Here is a 22,981-nt window from a genome sequence, read left to right on the forward strand (position 1 = left end):
GCATCATGTTACATCTCTTCCTATTCATAGTGGAGTATTTCATGAAACCTCCATTAAAATGACCACCATATTCTATCTTGTGCTTGCATAACGGCATGTCTTATTGAAAGAGTACTCCATTAGCCTCTATAAGTGTTTCAAAAGAAAAAGAAGATATGATCTCTACTTCTAACATAAAGCTTGGAAGAATGACTACTTGTATAGTAGCCAGGACAAAAGTGATTTGTACAATAGATTTTATCACTGAGAGTGAACCCAACAAAGAAGTGCAAGAATGCTTCTTCCTCATCCAGAGAGTCCAGAATTGTATTCCCTTAATGATGAAAACATACTGAAATGGAAACATCAATAAATTGGAAAGGAGAATGTCACTAGTTTTACAGATACTACATCTCTGTCAGTTTAAAAAAAAAAATTTTGTAGTTGTAGATAGACAGGATGCCTTTATTTTATTTGTTTATTTTTATGTTGTGCTAAGGATCGAACACAGTGCCTCACACATGCTAGGAAAGCACCCTACCACTGATCCCCAGCCCCAGTCCCTCTCTGTCAATTTAAATGAATATTTATACACTGTCATTGCTGTCTTCAAAGGATTCACAAAGCACAAAGGAGTGCATGTAATTGTACAGTAAATGCTTTCATGGAGGTATACTCAAATACATAGGGAGAGAAATCACAGTGCTAAGAGCATGGTCTGGTAGTTAAGATCTCAGGCTGTGAAATCCAGTGCTACCTTCAAACTTGAAGCCAGAGCCTGAGTGGCACCTTCACAGAAAATAATTCATTCCTGTTCTGCCCTGTGTAGCTGTGTGACCCTGAACAAGTATGATCATTCCTCTTTTTACTCACTTTGTAAAATGGGATGACGATAATGCCCAGCTCATAGTGGTAGCATAAGGGTCAAATGACATCATGTAAATGAAGCACTTACTGAGATGCAAGATTCTCAGGAAACCTCATTTATTTTGGTTCTTAATAATACTGTTGTTTCTCCAAAGAAGTTTCTGATGAAAAGGTTAGTATTTAGTGGATGTTGGAAATGGTGGATAAAATATGATATCAAAATGAACAGGAGAAAGAAAACAGATGGATAAGTGGGAGTGAGACTTACAGACATGAAGTCAGGGTTTAAAACACAGTTTATAGCGCAGTTTTATAGTACCTAAAATATATTCCATAAATAATGTAGACATGTTCAAAAAGACCCTATTCTTTCTAGTCCAGTGATGAAGCACATAGTTGGCATACAAGGAAGCCCAGAGTTAAATCCTCAGCAACAACAACAGCAACACACACACACACACATACACACTTAGGGCCTGATGAAAACAAAGAAAATACACATTGTTTTACCAAAGATTTGACTATAAAAGCATACCCTATTCGTGGAGAGACTCAGGAAGATGAAGACAGTGTGAGAGAGCCAGGATTTGAACCTAAGTCAACTCAACATCTACATTCGGGGATCATAGATGCACTTGGTGGTAGGAGAAAAGTTGCAGTGTGTAGGAGAAGACCTGGTGTCATTTATCCTGTTCATTTCAAGAAGTGAAGAAGAAAAGGAAATAACTAATGTTTTTTTTTGCATTGAAGACACAAAATAATATTCTTTTTCTGCCATTTCACAATTACCCTGGAATTCACCAATGACATAATGGAGGAGAGCAAAAACTTGTATAGAAAAATATATCCTAAGTAAATTAACTTCCCAGGCAATAGCTGATGTTTTATGTGGTCCTTATATTCTCAGTGAAAGGTGATTTGGACTCAGTCTAATATACTAGCAGTAGAAAGAGTGATCTCTGTCATTTATTGGGTATTTACTATTTGGGATACTGTTTCCATTGTATCTACATGATGTTTGGGGTAAATAATACTAGCACCTATTATAAATGTTTTTAAAAACAAAAAGTGAGTATCTGTAATTTAACACAATAAAAGTGTATTTCTCTCACATCTAACACCCACTGCATAGGCTCCTGACTGCATGGCTCACCTGGCAGCTTGCCTTGGTGTCATGAGCCAGTGACTCAGATTCCCTCCACCAGCTGACAATCATCAAGTGTTGCTTCCACAGGTGCCTCAGAAAGGGAAGAGAACGCATAGGGAAAGTATGTCTTCTAACTTCATTGGACTAAAGGTGACACCATATTTGCCTTATTGGTAGAGTTAATAGGACATGTTTTCAGATTATGTATGTCATTTCATTGAAAGGAAGATTTGTCTCTGTGTTTCTAATCTTGTTGATTACAATGGTAACACTGTAACTGAGAAAGGATCTTCTCAGTTTTGATGTGTTCCGTTTCAATATATGAAACATGATAGGCTCAGTGAGATGTCCATGTGAGAATAACTAATGTTCATTTGGAAATTAGAGTCTGATGCTCAGAGATATATAGGGTTAGAAATCTAAATCAAGAGATTATTATAAAGATGTGGTTGTTGTCCTGAGCATGTTTCTAAAAGGGCCACAGAGAGTTAGGAAAGAAGACCAAGACCAGAAATTTGATAAATGACTTTATTTCTAGGGCTGATGTGAGAGACTGAGAGGGAAACTTGTCCTTGAAGATTCCCCAAATGGCTGGGCACAGTGGTACATAACCTGTAATCCACACTACTCAGGAGGCTGAGGCAGGAGGATCCCAGGGTTGAAACCGGAGTGGAAAACTTGGGATGACCCTGTCTTTACATCTAAACCTTATGTGCCTTAAATCCATGAACACAAATATGAATTTTAAAGGGTATTTTGACTTCAATTTTCAATGTTAAATTTGGATACATACCACAATGTATCTTATATAGGATTCATCCTTGCGTCCCCATATTTTCAATATATATTTATAGGATTCACATTTTAATCTTCCCTGTTTCCGATCTTGTATATTTATATGTTTCTACCCATATTTTCACAAGTACTTCCTGATGAATATTCATATTTCCCCATATTGATGTGAATTATCTAACCCTAACCCTAGCTCACTACAAAATTTGATATTACCCTTTCCACACCTTTACAGCCAAACATAATGTGACTTAAAGAAATGTAGATGAATATGAATTTTAAATGGTAAAAAAAAAAATTAAAACGGCTAGAGATGTAGCTCTGTAGTAGAGTGTTGCTGTGTTCAATCCCTAGTTCAATCCTAAGAGATTATTATAAAAGTGTGGTAGTTGTTTCCACATAAAGAAGAGAGCCAAGAATCAGACTTGTAGGGAATGGGAAAAGAAGGTGGGAGTGCAAAAGAAGGACATCAAAAGTTTGGAGTGAGAAGAAAGGAGGCAGAAGTTAGTGTCATCCTTAATTTGAGTGCTGTGGTTAAAGGAAGTTTGGAAAAGAGGAAGATAGTTTAATGAATTAGTAGATTTAATAAGATAAAGACTACTGAAGAAACAAGGTATCAGAAGAAAGGAGAAGTGGAATATGTAGAGGTCATGATCGAGGTGAAGTGGAAGGGAGGTCTTCCTTGGTGGGGAATGAGAAGAGTGAGGAGGAGAATGGCTGGAGTAGATAAAGCTTAGCCTAATCACCGGCTGAAATGCACCACACAAAATCCAGGAATAACTATAAGAGAGCTGTGTCAGTTGGTGAGGGTTGCCATAACAGAATTCCACAGACTAGATGGCTTAACTGCTAAAATTTTATTTTCTGGAAGTCAGAAGTCTGAGAATAAGGTGTCAGAAGAGCTGGATTCTTCAGAGGCCTCTATTCTTGGCTTGCAAATGGCCACCTTCTCCCTATGTCCATGTTCTAGTCCCTTATTAGAAGGACACAAGTCATATTAGATGAAGATCCATCCCACTGACCTCATTTTAACTCCTCTTTCAAGACCCTACGTTCAGAGCAGTTACATTGTGAGGTTCTAGGGGTTAGGACTTCAACCTATGAAGTCCAGTGATACAAAATTGAGAAAATAACAGAAATATATTTTATCAATTTGCACAAAGATACAAAAACTAGAGAACCCATTCATTCCAGTTGCCTAGGATTGTCTTGGTTTTAGCACATAGGGTCCCGCATCCAAGAGCCCTTCAGTTCCCCAATAAACCATAGTGATTGATCATGCTATATGAAACCAATGAAATTGTTTCAAGTGAAATCAGCATAGCTAGTGGGCATCCCATTGAGACAATTGCCAGTTAATGTGTTTTTTGGAGGGGTCTTCTGAAAGATTTTATATCTGGCTGTCAAGTATATTTTAAAGTCATGTTCTGATGCTTATACATATCCTTTTAAAATTTTTTTTAGTTGTTGATATACCTTTATTTTATTAATTTATATGAGATGCTGATAATTGAACCCAGTGCCTCACACATGCCAGGCAAATGCACTACCCCTGAGCTACAGCCCCAGTGCCTACATATCTTTTTAACAGGATAAAATTACCTTTCCATGCATATATCTCCTGACCAGACTTTATAGAAATCTGAAACAACTCTTTGTAATAATATCAGTTATTATGGATCTCTATTGTTATAATGGCTGCAAGACTTTTAAGGAGAACATTGTCAGGGCTTGTTAAAGTAAAAATTCATGCAGTGCTGCTTTTCTGTTCGTTATTTTGCAGCTTCAACTATTTTAAAAAACTTCAGATCCCAGGGTGTTTTAAAAGTACACTCATTGCTTGTAAAGGAATTAACACACAGTCTTCACAGCTAACTCTGTGTGTGCAAATAAGTGTATGTGTACACACATGTGCATGTGTGCTTGGGAAAACATTTCTTTTAAAAATAATTTTTTTGTTCTAATTAGTTATACATGATAGTAGAATGCATTTTGACACATCATACATAAATGGAGTATAACTTCTCATTGGTCTGGTTGTACATGATGTAGAGTTACATAGGTTATATAACCATAAATACACATAGGGTAATAATGTCCAATTCATTCTACTATTATTCCTACCCCCATTCCTCCTCCCCTCCCCTCACTCCCCTCTGTCTAGTTCAAAATACCTGTATCCCCCTGCCATTGTGAATTAGCATCTGCATATCAAAGAAAACATTCAGCCGTTGGGTCTTTGGGATTAGCTTATTTCACTTAGCACAATATCCTCTAGTTCCACTCATTTATCGACAAATACCATAATTTCATTCTTCTTTAAGGATGAGTAATATTCCATTGTGTATATATACCACAGTTTCTTTATCCATTTATCTGTTGAAGGGCACCTAGGTTGGTTTCATAGCTCAGCTGTTGTGAATTGAGCTGCTATAAGTATTGATGTGGCTGTGTCACTGTAGTATGCTGTTTTTAAGTTCTTTGAGTATAAACCTAGGAGTGGGATGACTGGGGATCAAATGGTGGTTCCATTCCAAGCTTCCTTAGGTATCTTCATACTTCTTTCCAGAGTCGTTGTACCAATTTGCAGTCCCATGAATAATGTATGAGTGTACCTTTTCCCCACATCCTCGCCAACCTTTATTGTTGTTTGTTTTCTTGGTGATTGCCATTCTGACTGGAGTGAGATGGAATCTCAGTATAGTTTTGATTTGCATTTGAGAAAGCATTTCTATCCTAATGATTCATCTTATTTAGGAAGCAGATGGAAATATTTGAGAAATGTTTAATTTCTCAGAATAGAGAACAATTACGTGTTTCCTATAGCAAATTATGTAAGTATTTCTTTTCAAAACTTTTTTAAAAAATAAAACCAGTATTTTTTTTGAAAGGAGATGTTTTAGCTTTAAGTTGTTCATTTGTCTGCTGAAAACCAGAAAATTCTTTAGAATTATAGAAAACTTAACAGAGATAGAAGGAAATTTAAAGACCTTGAAATCCAACATGAAACCCAAAGCCTGTGAATAATTCCAGTGAGTGGCTTGAGGATTTACCATTTATAAGATGCCCTTTCCATGCCTGAAGAGGTCACTGTGAAAGGTTATTCTCATGTTGAGGACAAATCTGTTTTTTTTTTTTTTTTGTAATTTGTACTTTATTCCCCATTTCTGTCCTGTAGACCAACAAGAAAACATTACTCCCTTATTCATGAAACTGTACTTCAAGAGAGTTAAAGATTCATATTAGTACCTCTCTAGACTTCTGGTATTTACTGTCACCTGCTGAAAAGACATTTAAAGATACATATTAGTACCTCTTTAGATTTTTGGTACTTACTGTCACCCCCTAAATGCTGGGAGTTTTATCTACGCATGGCTTTCAATCGTCCCAACAATCTAATTACTTATTCTATTTCCCAGATGAGGAAACTGAAGTGATTTGTCCAAGGTCCCAAGTGACAGAGTAGAAGTAAGAACTCAGGTTTTCTGATTACATTAGGAGTATAAGTTGGGGGTGAGAGGTAATGAGAAGAGTTGAGGTAGCTCTTGCCTCTTGTGAGCCCTGCAGAGCCCTGGCAGTCTCAGTCTTTCACTACCCGCAATAGAAACATAATTCAAGAATAATCCTAGGCTTAGTGTGTGCTGGAGGATGTCGTTAGGGGCCCAAATAAACCAAAAACACAGGGAAATTATTGATCATCTGCATTTAGGCCATAAATAAACAGGAGTCAGAGAGAGGCCTGGTGATTAAGCCTTGGCCTCTAAAAGTGGGCTGCAGGAGTGTGGGTCCTACTCCCTGATGCTCAGTCTTGGACAACAGATTTACCTCTTCCCTGGGGAATGAAGTGAGTATTAAGAATTATTGGGGAGTTTGATGGTTTCAGGTGAATTTCTTCACAGCTATAGAGCTTAGGTGCTCTGATGGAAGCCTGGAGCCTGTAGGAACCACTAACTGTGTGGTTCTGTAGCTGTGGCATAGTGAGACCCACAGTTCCAGAGTAGAAAGGGGATGCCCCAGATTGAGATACAGCTGAGCTCTGCTTACTGGTTGGGATTCAGCTCAAATGTTACCTTCTTAAGGGAATCTTTACTGTACCCCAAAGTTGCCTAAGGACCCCCCTATTTGCTTCTCTAGTACCTGGGGGCATTGCATTTAGCTCGTTGCTTTGAGTTGTACTGTATTGAATAAATGTTCTGAATATAAAGATAGGTGAAAATCCCAAAATATAATTTCATAAGATAAATACAAAAGTAAAACATTTAAAAAAGCAAAACTGATAAATATAGCTAATATTTGCTCTGTGTATGAGAGTGTGAGAAGACAAATGGCACTCTCCAGAGAGTAATTAAGGAGCTCTTAATGAAGGATTATTTATAGGGTTGTGGGCAGAGTTCAGGGAATCCTATAAGGAATGCCAGAGCAGCCTAGGGCTCACAAGCCTTAACCACCCCTACGTGTGGAAGGGCAAGCGGACAGAACCGTTGCTGGAACCAAGAAGTGGTGCAGCTGTGGAGTTTCTGAAAGGAGCTGGTCACTTCACTGGAGAAACCAGCCCCTGACAACTTCCTGCATGGTGGGCAGGGGGCCAGAGGAGGTATTGTGCAAACTTTCTTCCCATCATTCACATCTTCAGTGTTTCCCAAAATATGGGACCCAGATGGAAGCCAGAGGCACAAAGCAGAATGGAGTATGGTGAAAAGAAGATCTGGAGGACAAATGCAGGGCTTCCAGAACAGAATGCCAACCCCTAAATAACCACTGAATTACAGTAAAACAAGCATTCAGGCAGGCAGTGTGTCATGGTCTATTTGGGCTCATGCTGTAGCTAATGCGTCCTGACAGGGACAGGAGGCTGTGAGACGTAGAATGGAATAATGCCTGGAAACTTCATCATATGATCAAAGCGTCAAGAGCATAAAGTAGGCCTCACCACAGAATAAATTCTTAAACACTTAGTGACCAGTTCCTGTCAAAAACCATGTTAGTTGAAAATTATCAACAACGAAGACATGCTGTCTGCTTTCTCTTTCTATCCTTGTATCAAATTCTGTATCCACAGAAGTTTTTAAAAGACCAGATTATTTTAGTTCATAGAACAATAAAAAAATTTTTTTCTGGAGGGGAGTCCTAGGCATTAAACCCAGAGGTGCTCTATCACTGAGCTATACCCCAGCCCTTTTATTATTATTATTATTATTATTATTATTATTATTTGTTTATTTATTTGAGACAGAGTCTTGCTAGGTTGCTGAGGCTGGCCTCAAGTTTATAATCCTCCTGCCTCAGGGTCCCTAGCAACTGGGATTGCAGGCATGCACCACCATACCTGGCCTATGAAAGAATAATTTCTGTTGACTCAAGTAGAGGTTATTTCTAAAGCATCTCATCCACTTGATCAGATCAGATCCCTTCTCAGATCAAAGTCCTCCAATGGCTTCCTTTATCACTCAGTAAAGATACCAAAATCAACACTATAAAAAGTCTCTTCATGATCCGAGTGTCACCTTGCATATCTTCTAACACTGTGTTGCTCCAGAAAGGGTCTTATTGATGCCCCAACATTCCCCCCAATCCCCTCCCCCAACCCCTGGAGCTTACACAAAAGCTGTTTTCTATGGTTGGCCTGTATGTACATATTGCTCACTCCCTCACTTCCTTCCAGTGTCTGCTCAAAATCACAGTATAAAATAGCAACAGGCCTTCAACCTCTAGAATAGAAGTACAATTTTATCTAACTTAAATTTAAAAAAAAAAAATAGAACAATATGGCCAGATTCGTGTATAAAACCTTACACTTTAGAATTTCTTTAGTATCATTTGGTTGTAAGTATATTTTGTCATTGTTCCTAAGAGATTATTTTACTGATGTGCAAATTTATAGGAATTACTTTCTTTTTAAAAATTAAAGATTTCATTCAATTCTCTAGTTTTCATTGTTTCTATTAAAAGGTCAGTCTGGGGGCTGTGGATGCAGCTGAGTGGTAGAGCACATACTCAGAATATACAAGACCCTGGGTTCAATTCCCCTGCACAAAAGAGGAAGAGAAGAAGAAATAAATCCAAACTATCATACTTTTGTATGCACTATTTGAATTTCATAGGATTTTATATGACTTCTTGGATCTCAAGATTGGCTGTCTTTCAAAAGCCTGAAAAATTTGCCAGATGTGGTGGTGCATGCCTATAATCCCAGCAGCTTGGGAGGCTGAGGCAGGAGGGTCACAAGTTCAAAGCCAGCTTCAGTAACTTTGAGGCTGCTAAGCAACTCAGTGAGACACTGTCTCTAAATAAAACACGAAATAGGGCTGGGGATGTGGCTCAGTGGTCGAGTGCCCCTAAGTTCAAGTCCTGGTACCTGCTCCGCTAAAAAGTTCTGAAAAATTGCTAGTCCATTATCTTTTGAAGTTATTCTCTTTCTTTTTATGTTCTTTAGTCTCTTCTCCTGGAATTTAAATTAAGTATATGACAGACCTTCTCACTCTTAATATTATTATATCATTACCTCTTTATATTGCATTCTCAATAATTTCTTTAGATTTATCTTCTAGTTCACTAATTCACTTTTCAACCATATCTCATAAGTCGCTTAATGCAACAACTAAGTTTTCAATGATAATTTGCTTGTATTTCTTAAAATGTTATCTTGTGAAATTCTTTGAAGGTTAGGTTGAAACTGATTCCTCTATAGAATTTTTGGGTTTCTTGTTGCCTCTACTCTGGGAACACTATACAAATTAAATTCTTTGTTTGAATGCTTTTGATCACTACATACAGTGTGAGTGGTTATGAAGTCACAGGTGAGAACTTCTCTTCCACCCAGTGGTAAGGGCTAAACAGAAAATTTCTCAGCTATTCCTTATAGTTTTCACTTTGGGAAATAGATGAATTATTAACATTCATGCCAGCTAAACAATGAATTCATTTTTTAAAAAATATGTTATGCAGTATTTCAGTTATTTCCATCAGTTAGTTCATTTTAGTTATTTAATTAGGAGGACCACACTGTCAGAAACACAGAGTTATTAAATACTTTAAAAATGATTTTAAAGTATCCTTCATACATTTAACGGTTTACCTTCAAATCTTTAATTATATCTTCTTGAGGGTATTTATTGCTTTTGAAAAACTCCTTATCTGACTCTTCTAACAGTTCTATTTCAAATGAAACACCTGTTTGAAGTGTTTGTTTATCTTGGTTTTCCTCTCTGGCTTGCTGGTACTACAAGGGCAAGTTGTTATTTTCCATTTCCTGCTCTGTATACACTGACCTATAATTACAGACCAAGTAGTTAGGGTCTTTCATGCAGTGGCAAACCTACCAGGGGAAAGTTTCTGCTCTTGTGGGCTGGCAGTGGACCAGCTGGCAACCTGTCAACACCCAGTTATTGGAAGAAAGCCTCTCTTCTCCCAACTCTCTTTGGGTGCAGGTGGGGACTCCTGCCTAGCCTCAGGGGCTGGGAGTAATGCATTTCAGGGGCACAGCTCCCCTTGATATTACCTGTCCTCAGCCAGACTAGACCATCCTTCATAAGAATCCATATCAGCAAGCATGTGTAGCTCTTTCCTAGAGGGAGTGACAGACTTCCTAAGCTTTCACTGGGAGCCATGAAATTCAGATCCTTGTTTTTGGCTTATCTGTTACAGGACTTCCCATCTATCCCAAAGAGAGAAGGGCTTTCTTCAGAGATCCTGGAGCCTCTGACTTCAGATGCATCCTTCTTGAGCCCCTGCTTACTTACTCCAGTTTTTTTTCTTGTTAGGAGAAGTAGCTGAGAGGGTGTCAGGAGGGAAGTTTGGTGGGTCTGGGCTCATTTTCCCACATTCTTATAGTACTCTTTGAATCGTACAAGGAACCTAAAAGTCATGAATTAAGAGTGTTAGATCAATCATTCATTAAGGGAAAACTGTTACCAAAAGGAGGAACAAGGGATGAGGAAAGACTCTAAACAGCTCATATCCCTGATACTGTAGCACTGATTCATGTTATCTATTGTAGATATATAAAAATTGATATACACAGATCTATAAAACTAACATACATATCAATTTTACTGATAACCGTAACAATAGATACATACCCATTTTTTTAACTACATCAAGTAAGTAATTTCATTAAATACCAGAGTTCCATTCTGATGGTATATTATAATTGTTAATGTGGTTTGCACATGAGAATATGCTGATTTGGTTAGTATGCTTACTCTAGAAGCCATAGAATCCTGACTCAAAATGACTTAGACATTATAGCATATTATTAGGTCAAGTATTTAACAGTTCTTAGATAAAGAGAACTTCAGATTCTGTTCAATCAGGACTTTGGCTCTGTTCCTCTCAGAGGAATTTGTTTCTGCTTTTTTGTATCTGTGTTAACAATTTGCTCATGCTGGATTTTCTACTGGCCAAAAAGATGGCTTCCAGCTGTAATATGGACAAAATACTTCTTCACACTGAGACATCCAGAGAAAGGGAGAGAGAGATAGAGACAAAGAGGCAGACTGAGAGAGAGGGAAAGAGACAGTTCTTAGGCCTCTCCAGATCAGAGAAGAACTTTTCCAGAAGTTTTCAATGTTTTCTTTGGCCTGAATTGGGTCATGTGCTCATTCTTTTTAGAAAATGCTTTTAGTGAGTTATAACTGACGTACAATGAACTTGACACATTTAGAGTACACAAGTCCATGTATGTATAACCCTATGAATCATTACCACAATACAGGTAGTGACCATACAGTTCACTTGAAAAGTCTTCTCATGGCTTTCTAGAGTTCTTCATTCCCACTCCCGGATCTCTAAGCCATCACTGATCTGCTTTCTGTCACTTTAGATTACTCGGCATTTTCTAAAGTTTTGTATGAATGGAACATATACTGCCCATATACAACACGCATGCTTTTTAAATCTGGCTTCTTTTATTCAGCATGACTATCCAAAGATCCATTCACAATGTTGTATGTATCAATATCAGTCCTCTTTAAAACTGAGTATGATTATGTTGATGGATACTTGGGTGGTGACCAGTTTGGGGCTATACAAATAGAGCTACTAAAACATTTGTATGTAACTGCTTATAGAGACATGTACTTTCTATTCTCATGGGAAATACCGAGGAGTGAAATGACTGGAGCATATGGTGAGCATGTGTTGCAAACTGTTCTCCTAAAGAGATTTTATTATTTTATATTCCCTCCAGGAGCTCCACCATATACTTTTAAACACTTGATATGGCCAGTCTTTTTAATTGTAATCATTCTAATTGTTGTGTGTATTGGTATCTCACTGACTTTGACGTTTTATCCTACTGTCTAATGGTGATGAGCATCGTTTCATATGTTTATTTGCCATTCAGTGAAATCCATGTTCAAATTTTTCCCCCATTTTTAGTGGCTGGTTTTCTTCTCACTGAATTTAGAGGGAAATCTTTGCTTACCTCAGACTTGCAAAATCTTTCTCCTGGGTTTTCTTCTAAATTCTTATAGTTTGAGGACTTAAATTCAGATTTATGGTACAGTGTAGAGTAAGTATTTCATATAGTAAAAATATGGATTGATGTTCTTTCCTTTTTTCTTCTGTCCCATGAACAAGGAATGTCTTCATTTATTAGGCATTGTTTAATTTCTCCTAGCATTGTTTTTTGGATTTTTTTTTTTAGTTTTCAGTGTTTAGGTCTTTCACATCTTTTGTCATATCTATCCTTAAGTGCTGGGCATGGTAGTGCATGCCTGCACACTGTTAATCAGAAGGCTGAGGATCACAAGTTTGAGGCTAACCTGAGCAACTTAGCAAGACTCTGTCTCAAAATAAGATAAAAAGGGCTAGGGAGGTAGTTCATGGCAAAGTGCCTCTGGGTTCAATGCCTAGTACTTAATTTTTTTCCCCCCTAAGTGTTTATGTTTTGATATACTTTAAATGGAATTTAAAATTTTAACGTTTAATTTTACTTTTTTATTACTAATACCTATGCTCCTTGACTATCGATGTAGTTTCATCCCAATAAACCCGTCATAAGTTGAAATGATCATAAGTAAAAATTGTGTCTACTTCACCTACACTGCCAGCCATTGAAGCTGAGCAACAGAGTGCACTGTGGAGCATTGGTTGCTTACCTCCGGATCTCATGGCTGCCTGGGAGGTGTGGCTTGCTGCCACTGCCCAGCACAGTTAGGAAATATTATTCTGCATAGTGCTGTCTTAGATAAACATCAACCCAAAATTCAGAATATGATTTCTACTGAATGTATTATGTTTTCACAACTATCATAAAGTAAAAAAGACATTCATAAGTTAGGGGCAACCTATACGTAGAAATATAACTGAGTTGTTATTTATTGAATTTGTATGATATATTTACTTTGCAGTTCTAAGAGGTTTTTTTTTTTTTGTAGATTTCACTGGATTTTCTACATTGATAGTCATGCCATTTAAAAAATGCAGTCTTTTTTTTTTTTTTTAACTGAGACATCTTTTATTTACTTTTCTTGCCTGATTGCACTGGTTAGAAATTACTGGTGCAACATTGAATATATGTGGTGAGAGTGGGCATTTTTGTCTTGCTCCTGATTTTAATGGAAAATCATTAATTTTTTTTTTGCTATCAAGTATGATATTTTCTGTAAGTCTTTATAGCTGATCTATGTCAGTTTAAGGAAGTAACCTTCTAATTATAACTTTGCTGAGAATTTATTATTTATTTATTTATACCAGGAATTGAATCCAGAGGCACTTAACCACTGAACTACATCCTCAGCCCTTCTTATTTTGAGACAGGGTCTTACTAAGTTGCTTAGAACCTTACTAAGTTGCTGACGCTGGCTTTGAACTTGTGCTTCACCTGCCCCAGCCTCCTGAGCCCCAGGGATTTTAGGCATGTGCCACTGTGTCCCGTGAGAATTTTTTAAAATATCCTGTACGTGTCGGATTTTGTCGAATGTGTTTTCTGCATCCACTGAAATAGTCATATGATTTTTGATTTTTATTTTAGCAATATATTGAACTACATTGGTTTTTGAATGTTAAGTAAATCCTAGGATATATCTTGCTTGTCAATATTTATTATCCAGTTTATAGATTATTTAATTCAATTTTCTAGAATTTTTATATCTATGTCCATGAGGCATACTAGGCCATACTCGCCCCGCCCCACCCCCTTTTTTTCCCCTTGTTGCAGCTTTATCTAGTTTAGGGCTCAAGGTAATGTTAGAATTTGGGGATGAGTTGAAGCATGTTCCCTTTCTCTTCAATCTATTTTTGTGTCTGTGTAGAATGTTCCCTGCCTCCCGCTTTCACGAATACTTAATAGGCTTCACCAATGAAGCCTCCTGGACCTGGAATTTAATTTGTAAAATTTTTAAATTCAAATTCATTGTCTTTAATAAATCTAGGACTATGCAGGCTATTTTTCTTGAGTGAGTTTTGGCAATTAATCTGTCTCTTGCTACTTCATCTAAGACCTTGAATTTGTCATCATAAAGTTGTCACAGTATTTCCTTACTACCTACTTAAAAATTATACTTTGTATTTTGACATAACTGTAAATTCACATGCAGTTGTGAGGAGGAAGACAGAAAGATTCTATGTACCTTTTGCCTAGTTTCCCCCAATGTAATATCTTGCAAAACTATGGTACAATATTACAGCCAGGATTTCGACATTGATAAAGTCAAGATACAGAACATTTCCATTACTAGGAAGATCCCTCCTGCTGCTCTTTACAGCTCCACCAACCTCTCCCCTTGACCCCTTCTCACACCCTGGCAACCACTAATCTGTTCTCCATTTCTATAATTCTGCTACAACAAGGATATTAAATAAATGGAGTCAGATGGTATGTAACCATTTAGAATGGGGTTGTTTCACTCAGTATAGTTTCATGAAGATTCATCCAGGGGTGTGTGTGTGTGTGTGTGTGTGTATGTATGTATGTATTTGGAGTTCCTCTGTTTTTATAGCTGAGTAGTAATCACAGTTTGTTTATGCATTCACACATTGAAGGACATCTGGGTTGTTTCTACTTTTTAGCTATTAAAAATCAAAGTTTCGGGCTGGGGTTGTGGCTCAGTGGCAGAGCGCTTGCCTCACATGTGTGAGGCACTGGGTTCCATCCTCAGCACCACATAAAAATGAACAAATAAAATAAAGGTATTGTGACCATCTACAACTAAAAAAATTATTTTAAAAATAAGGTTTCTATAAACATTCTTGCATAGGTATTTGTATGAACATAAAATTTCCTTTCTCTGGGATAATTGCCCAGGAATGTAATTTTTAGATTGTATGATAGCAACGTGTTTAATTTTTAAAGAAACTGCTAAACTGCTTTCCAGTGGCTCTACCATTTCACATTCCAACCAGAGGTACTTGAGTGAGCCAGTGTCTTCACATCCTCATCAGCATTTAGTGTTGTCACTTTTTTTTTTTTTTAAATTTTAGCCATTCTTCTAAGTGTACAGTAATATTTCATTGTGCTTTGGCTTGTACATCTTTAAGGGCTGATGAAGTTGCACATACTTTCATGTGCTTGCTTTCCATCTGATTATCCTCTTCAGTAAGTTTCATTTATGACTTTTGTTCATTTTCTAATTAGATTATTTGTTTGTTTACACAGAATTTTGTGAGTTCTTCATCTATTCTATGTACCAGCCCTTTCTTGGCTATGTGGTTCGCAGACATATGCTTCCAGTCTGTAGCTTGGCTTTTAATCTTAACTGAATTTTTTTTTCTATGCATAAATTTTGATGAAACCCAATATATCATTGTTTTATCTTTTCACAAATTGTTGTAAAGACTAAGTACTCTTTGCCTAGCCCTAGAACACTAAGATTTTCTTTTATTTTTTTTTAGCGATACATTATAATGGTGAGATTCATTGTTACATATTTGTACATGCACACAAAATAACAATGTAATTTGACTAATTCCATTTCCCAGAATTTCCCCTGATTTTATGTATCATTTTTTTAAAGTTTTATAGTTTACATTTTATATTTATGTTCATGATCCATTTTGAGTTAATGTTTTTATTAGGTCTATAGATATATAGTTGTTTCAGCACCGGTTTTTGTAAAGGCAGTCTTTCCTCTATTGAAATTCTTTTGCACCTTTGTCAAAAGTCAGCTGGGGCTATTCTTGTGAGTTTATTTTTGGATTTTCTATTTTTTTCCACAGATCTATGTGTATCCCACTTCCAATAACTTACTAACTTGATTACCAAAACTCTACATGGTCTTGAATTGGGTAGACTTTTTCTTCTCTCTTCCTCTTTCTACACCTACCCCTCTCTTCCTCCTCCTCCTTCTTCTTCTTTTTAAAAATATTTTTAGTTGAAGATGGACACAATACCTTTATTTATTTATTTATTTTTATGTGGTGCTGAGGATCAAACCTAGTGTCTCATACGTTTGAGGCAAGTGCTCTACCACTGAGCTACAAGCCCAGGCCCATCGCTTTGAGGAGAATTGACATATTTATTATATTAAACCTTCCAATTCATGAGTACAGCATTTCTTTATTTGTTTGGATCTTCTATTTCTTTCATCAGCATTTTGTAGTTTTTTTTTTAGCATTTAAATTCTGTACATATATTTTGTTAGATTTACACCTGTTTTTTTTTTTTTTTTCATCTTTTTTGAGTGATCATAAATGGTATTACATTTTAAAATTTTGTGCTCTGGCCAGACGTGGTGGTGCATGCCTGTAATCCCAGTGGCTCTGGAGGCTGAGGCCGGAGGATTGTGAGTTCAAAGCCAGCCTGAGCAACACAGCGATGCCCTAAGCAGTTCAGTGAGAACTTGTCGTTAAATAAAATATACATATTATTTATATATATAAATATATTTTTATATGAAATAAAAGGGCTAGGGATGTGGCTCAATGCTAAAGCACCCCTGAGTTCAATCCCTGGTACAAAAAAATTATGCTTAGATGTTCTTTGCTAATATTATAGAAATACAACTTTAAAAATACTTTACTATTATTATTTTTTTAGAGCAGACTCAGTCTTACAACTAAACCAGGAGAAAAGTATAGAAAATTTTCATATTTCCCCCTGACCCTACACATACATAGTCTCCCCCAGTATCAACAGGCCTCACCAGACTGTTTTACTTGTAGTATTGATAAACCTACATTGACACCTCATTGGCACACAAAGTCCAGAGTTTACTTCAGGGTTCACTCTTGGTTTTATACATTCTATGAGTTTGGACAATATGTAATGGTATGTGTCCAGTGTTATAGTATCATACAGAGTATTTTCACTGCCTCCCAAATCCTCTGTGCTCCACAATTGATTTTTGATTATATATCATATACCCTGTGACATTGCTGAACTCATTTATTAGTTGTAGGAATTCTTCTTGTAGATTCCTTGGAATTTTCTACATAAACAATCATGTCACCTGTAGATAGAAACAGTTTTATTTTTCCTTCTTGGTCTGTATGCCCTTTCCCCCTTTTTTAGCCTTCTTGCACTGACTACAACTTATAGTACTATGTTAAATAAGAGTAGGGACAGTGGGGTCTTTACCCTGCTTCCAGTCTTAGGGGGAAACACTCATCTTTCACCATTAGTATAATGTTAATGGCAAGGTCTTCCTTCCTTTTTTCTTTTTTTCTAGTAGATACTCTTTAACAAGTTGAAAAAGTTCTTCTCTATTCCTATTTTTCTGAGAGTTTTTCTTTTTAAATCATGAATGGGTGTTAAATTTTGCCAAATGCTTTTGCTTCATTAATTAATATGATCATGTGATTTTTTTTTTAAGATTTCATATGGTGGATTATATTAACTGGTTTTTAAAACTTTGATGCAGTCTAGCATCTCAGGAATAATCCCACTTTGTGTAATTATTTTTAAATGTTTCTGAATCTATCTGAAAATTTTCTTGTCTATATTCAGGAAAGATATTGGTCTATAGTGTTTCTTCTCTCTCTCTCTCTCTCCCATTCCTCTCCCTCGACCCTCTTATTTTTCTTACCATCTTTTTGCTGGTTTTGGCATTGGGATAATACTAGCTTTATAAAATGAATTAAGAAGAACTCATTCTTTTTCTATTTTCTGGATGAAATTGCACAGAATTAGTATGGGTCCTTCTTTTAATATTTGATAAAATTTAGGCTGAGGATGTAGTTTAGTGGTAGAGTGTTTACCTAGCATGTGTGAGGCTCTGAGCTCAATCCTCAATTCTGGATTGGGGTGGGAGTGGGGAAGGAATAGTTGGGGAGAGAAGTGAGTGGAAGTTGGTATTCTCTGTTCTTGGAGGTGTCTCTTATGGAAGTTCCAAAATTACAAATTTAATTTTGTTTATAGTTACAATGCTATTGCATCCCTAATCTGAAAATCTGTAATCCCAAATCCAAAATTTATTGAGTATCAATATAAAGTTCTAAGTAGAAAATTCCACATATGACCCCAAGTGATGGGTCACATGTAATAAAGCATTATATAATAAAATATTTTATAAAATATCATAAAAGCAAAATTTGATATAATAAAAATTATATAATAAAAATAGTATATGAAATTCATTCAGGCCATGTGTATAAGGTATATTTGAGACATAAATGAATTCTATAGTAACTTGCATCCCATCTCTGAGATATCTCATGTACATGCAAATATTCCAAAATCTGAAAAAAATCCCAAATCCAAAATACTTCTGGTTACAAACATTTGGGATAAGGGACACTAAATCTATATCTATTTTCTTTTGGTTGAGTTGTGGTAATTTATATTTTATAGAAGTTGATCCCATTCCATCTAAGCTACCAATTGTTGTATGTGGAGTTACTGGTAGTATTCCCTTACTGCCTTCTGATTCTGCAGGGTTTGTAGTAATATGTCCTGTCTTATTCTGGATATATCTCTTTGACCCATTTAGATTATAGTTGGTCATGGGTGGAAGGAGAGTTTTAATCCATTAAGATCATTTTTTTCCCTAAAAACCTACCACTCTGTAAACAACTGTGATTCAGCACAACTTGTGCTTGTACTTAAGTGGAATATTTATTTCCAGTCTTCCTTTTGTAAAGTACTTAATGACAAATTTGAGGTTGAAATTCCAATTCTTACAACAGTACTTTAGGCATTGTTTAGAGTTTGGAAAATTTTAAAAACTAGTAACATACATGGTGAAGAGTTAAAGAGCTGGTCTTTTAAAATAAATTCCTTTACAGAAAAATCTAATTTATAGTTTCATAGACATGGCTAAATCACTTGTTCTTAATAATTCTGAATCTGATCTTTAACTGAAAGGTCATGGAATAGGAAACTTTACTCCCTCACAAATTTAGCATCTTCTTATCAACAAGCTTAAATCCTGCTGAAGGAAGGAAGTTGAATGCAGGAAATAACTCATTTAATGATGTGATACATTCAAAAAATACTATCTCTTTACCATCAGAACCAGCATCACAGATCAAGCATATCTTTGTGCAGCCATTAACACTGGGCCAAATGTTGATTTGACTTACCTGAATTAGTTCTGCTATCAGTTGTATCTCCTCTTCTTCCATGTGTGTTCCCAGTGAAATTTGTTGGCAATTTGTGCTAGTTATTCTAAAAATCACATTGAGTAAAAAGTTCAATTGTGTAATGGCAGTTATATTCAAATATCTGTAGAATTCTTTTAGACAAGCAAAGGACGAAGAAAGGAGCTTGGAGAAATCAGAGATATATCAATTTGAAAGAATTACCATGTTGCAAGCAAAATTAGTACAGAGAGAACCTTATCTTGCTAAATTAAAATAATCTTTTTGAACTAAAACATGCTAATTATGAAACAAAAGCCAGACAGACTTGAGAATTCTCTTTTACAGTAATAAATGTCAGTTTATAATGGAATCTTTTCTGTAAAGTTTTAAAGGGATAAAATTCTAAACCAAGAATTCTGTATTTACTCAATTTTTGTTAATCTATAAAGGCAGCATAAAGATACTTTAAAAATATAAAATGGCTCAGAAAACATTATCCTGTTGCGTTGTGTTAAAAAAATATGTACTTGACTACATCTTTCAGATTACTGTGAAAATCAAAATTTTAAAATAGGGGAGTTATACTATGAAAGTTCTTAAATAATCATTGAAATAGTTCAAGTATAAAACTAGATGTATAGTGAAGTTTTTTTAAAATAACAAAAGCAATTGTGTGTATGTATCACACACCCATATGTTTTATATATGTGCATGTTTATTTCAAAAAGCTTGCTTTAAAATTATTCTTTATCCTTAAAATTGAAGAAATTTTCCAAGATATGGCTTGCTATGCCCTAATTTTGTTTGTAACAAGATAATTCTGTTAAAGTAATACACTTAAGGGATTTTTTTTTTCTGCTCAGCAAAGCGTTTGCTTGTTTTTTGTTTTTTTAGATATTTTTTTAGTTGTAATTGGACACAATACCTTTATTTTATTTATTTATTTGTATGATGTGGTGCTAAGGATTGAACCCCGTGCCTCGCATGTGCTAGGCGAGCGCTCTACTGAGCCCCAGGCCCAGCCCTTGCTTATTTGTTTTATCTATAACTTTTGCTTTTGATTTCCACCCTGAACACCTTTAATTCTTAACATAGATTGTCATTCTCTACCTACCATCTTTTCTACCATATATATTTCTTTATTCTGCTGTTACATTTTGCAAGGCCTCTTCAATTAAGGCTGCCATATCATCGGTTACATTATTATAAGGAATTGGCTTATATGACTATGAAAGCTGAGGTATCGCAAGGTGGAAAGAGGGAGACTCAGGACCCCTGAGTTTCCAGTCTGTGTCTGAATCTAAGACAGGAGATCAGCTCTAAGAGAGTTAGGCAGAAAGAGCAAATTCTTTCTTCCTTTCTTACTTTTAGCTTTATTTAGGCCTTCAGTGAAGCCCATCTACCCTGGGCAATCTGCTTTCCTCAGTCTATCCATTCAAATGTAAATTTCATCCATGAGCATTTTCATAGATACATGGAGAATAATCTTTAACCACACATTGGGTACTTAGTCAAGTTGGTACCAAAAATTAACAAGCATGCTAGGCTTAAATAACTGTTGAAAATTTGGCTATAAAAATGAAAGCAGATGTTATAAATTGTTCTTAGAAGAGAAAAACAGAAATTACAAATAAAAACCAAATTACAATATTGTGTCTAAATGTCTAGATAACATGAATAAAGACCATGAATCCATGAGAAGTATGTGAACAGGGAGAAAGTAAAAAACATAACTAGTTTTTAAAATCTTATGTGAAAGTTAGTCAAGAATGAAAAAGAATGATTTTTAAATACTTAGTTTCAGTAGAACTTAAAACAGGGTTGTTATCTTCCAAATCAGCAAAAGATAAAATCAAAGAGCAAATGACAGAAAAGAGGGAGGAAGCAGCACAAAACTCTGAAAAGAAACAAAGAGTAGCATAATAAGACAGCATAGTAAAACCAAATACATCAGTTCTGATAATAATTTTAAATGGTTTATGTGCCCCAATTAAAATAAAGTCTGTCCAAATAGGGCTACAAAACAGAATCAATATGCTGCTTTCAAGGAGCACCTCTAAAACAAAACACAATTTTAAAAATAAGAGGATAGAAAAAGGCTTATAAGGCAAATTTTAAAAGTGATGGAATTAATGATATCAGACAGCATAGGTACCAATGGTCAGAACATTAATGGTTAGAAGAAGGGTGGTTCTTATCAGGCATCCCGTATACATGATCAAGTTATTACAATCACATACCTTTATGCATTGACTAGCAGTAACACTATCGTCAAAAAATATTAGGAAAAAAAGGAGAATTTACGGAAATACTTTAGTTGCAGGAAAATTGAAGAGTGTTATCTCAATCTTCAAAGATAGTGTGGTGGTCACTATTTTTTTTTTAGCTTCTCATTCTTTCCTTTGGGAACTGCCATTCCTCCAACCCTTGAGAATGTGTTGGTGTTGGTGAAGAGGCTGCATCCTCCCCACCACAGGACTGGGCCGATTTAGTGGACACTGGATGACCCACTCAGAATCCTTGGGATTCTTTTTTTTATCAGTCCTGTGTACCTATTCCCAGCTCTTGTGTGCTTTACTGAAAAAGGATTTGGACCGGAGTCCTTCAGAGGCTGGACCTTGGGCACTGGATCTGCCTTGTCCAAATGCTGAGCTGAAAATAACTGGAAGTTTATGGCCCTCCAATCCCTCCAAACCTTGGGCCCCTTTGCCAGAGTTCTAACAAGCTTTGAGGTATCACGTATGCCCCAGAGTTCCTATATAATGCTTTGGAAATGCTTTACTAGCTTTCTCCATTACTGTTACAACTTCTGCATGGAAATATGCCCTTAATAAATCACCTTCAGTCATTTCTAAGATTTGAATCTGTGAAACTTTATCAGAGATAGTACATCACTTGAGCCAATGGATTCTGATGCCTTATCTTTCTGACCCAAGGATTGGCCAGAGGTGGGTAAACATATAAAACTAGGCCAGAGTCCTCATTGTTTTGATCCGAGTGCTAGGGAGTGTCTTTCTATTCCTATGAATAGGTACATAGAACATAAGCCTGGGTTACCCAGGAGCTATGTTGTTACACAGAAAACCTTTCCAAGAAAACAGAGGCAAGCAAAACTCAGAGACAAAGAAACACAACAACAGTGGCATCATTTGCATCTCTGGATCAAGCCTTTGCTGAAGTTTATTCTCCAACGCCATCCATTTACCTGCAAATGCCATGATTTTATTCCTTTTATTGCTGAGTAAAACTCCATTGTGTATATATGCCACATTTTTTTATCCATTCATCTACTGAAGGGCATCTAGGTTGGCTTCACAGTTTAGCTATTGTGAATTGTGCTGCTATAAATATTGATGTGGTTGTGTTCCTGTAATATGCTGATTTTAAGTCCTTTGGGTATAGACGAAGGAGAGGGATAACTAGGTCAAATGGTGGTTCCATTCCCATATTTCCAAGGAATCTCCATACTGCTTTCCATATTGGCTGCACCAATTTGTAGTCCCCCCAGCAATGTATGAGTGTGCCTTTTCCCCCACATCCTCACCAACACTTATTGTTGTTTTCATAATAGCTGCCATTCTGACTGGAGTGAGATGAAATCTTAGAGTAGTTTTGACTTGCATTTCTCTAATTGCTAGAGATGATGAACATCTTTTTATATATTTGTCAATTGATTGTATATCCTCTTCTGAGAAGTGTCTCTTCAGGTCCTTGGCCCACTTATTGATATTTTCT

Source organism: Marmota flaviventris, chromosome 7, assembly GCF_047511675.1.
Source record: "Marmota flaviventris isolate mMarFla1 chromosome 7, mMarFla1.hap1, whole genome shotgun sequence".
Lineage (NCBI taxonomy): Eukaryota > Metazoa > Chordata > Mammalia > Rodentia > Sciuridae > Marmota > Marmota flaviventris.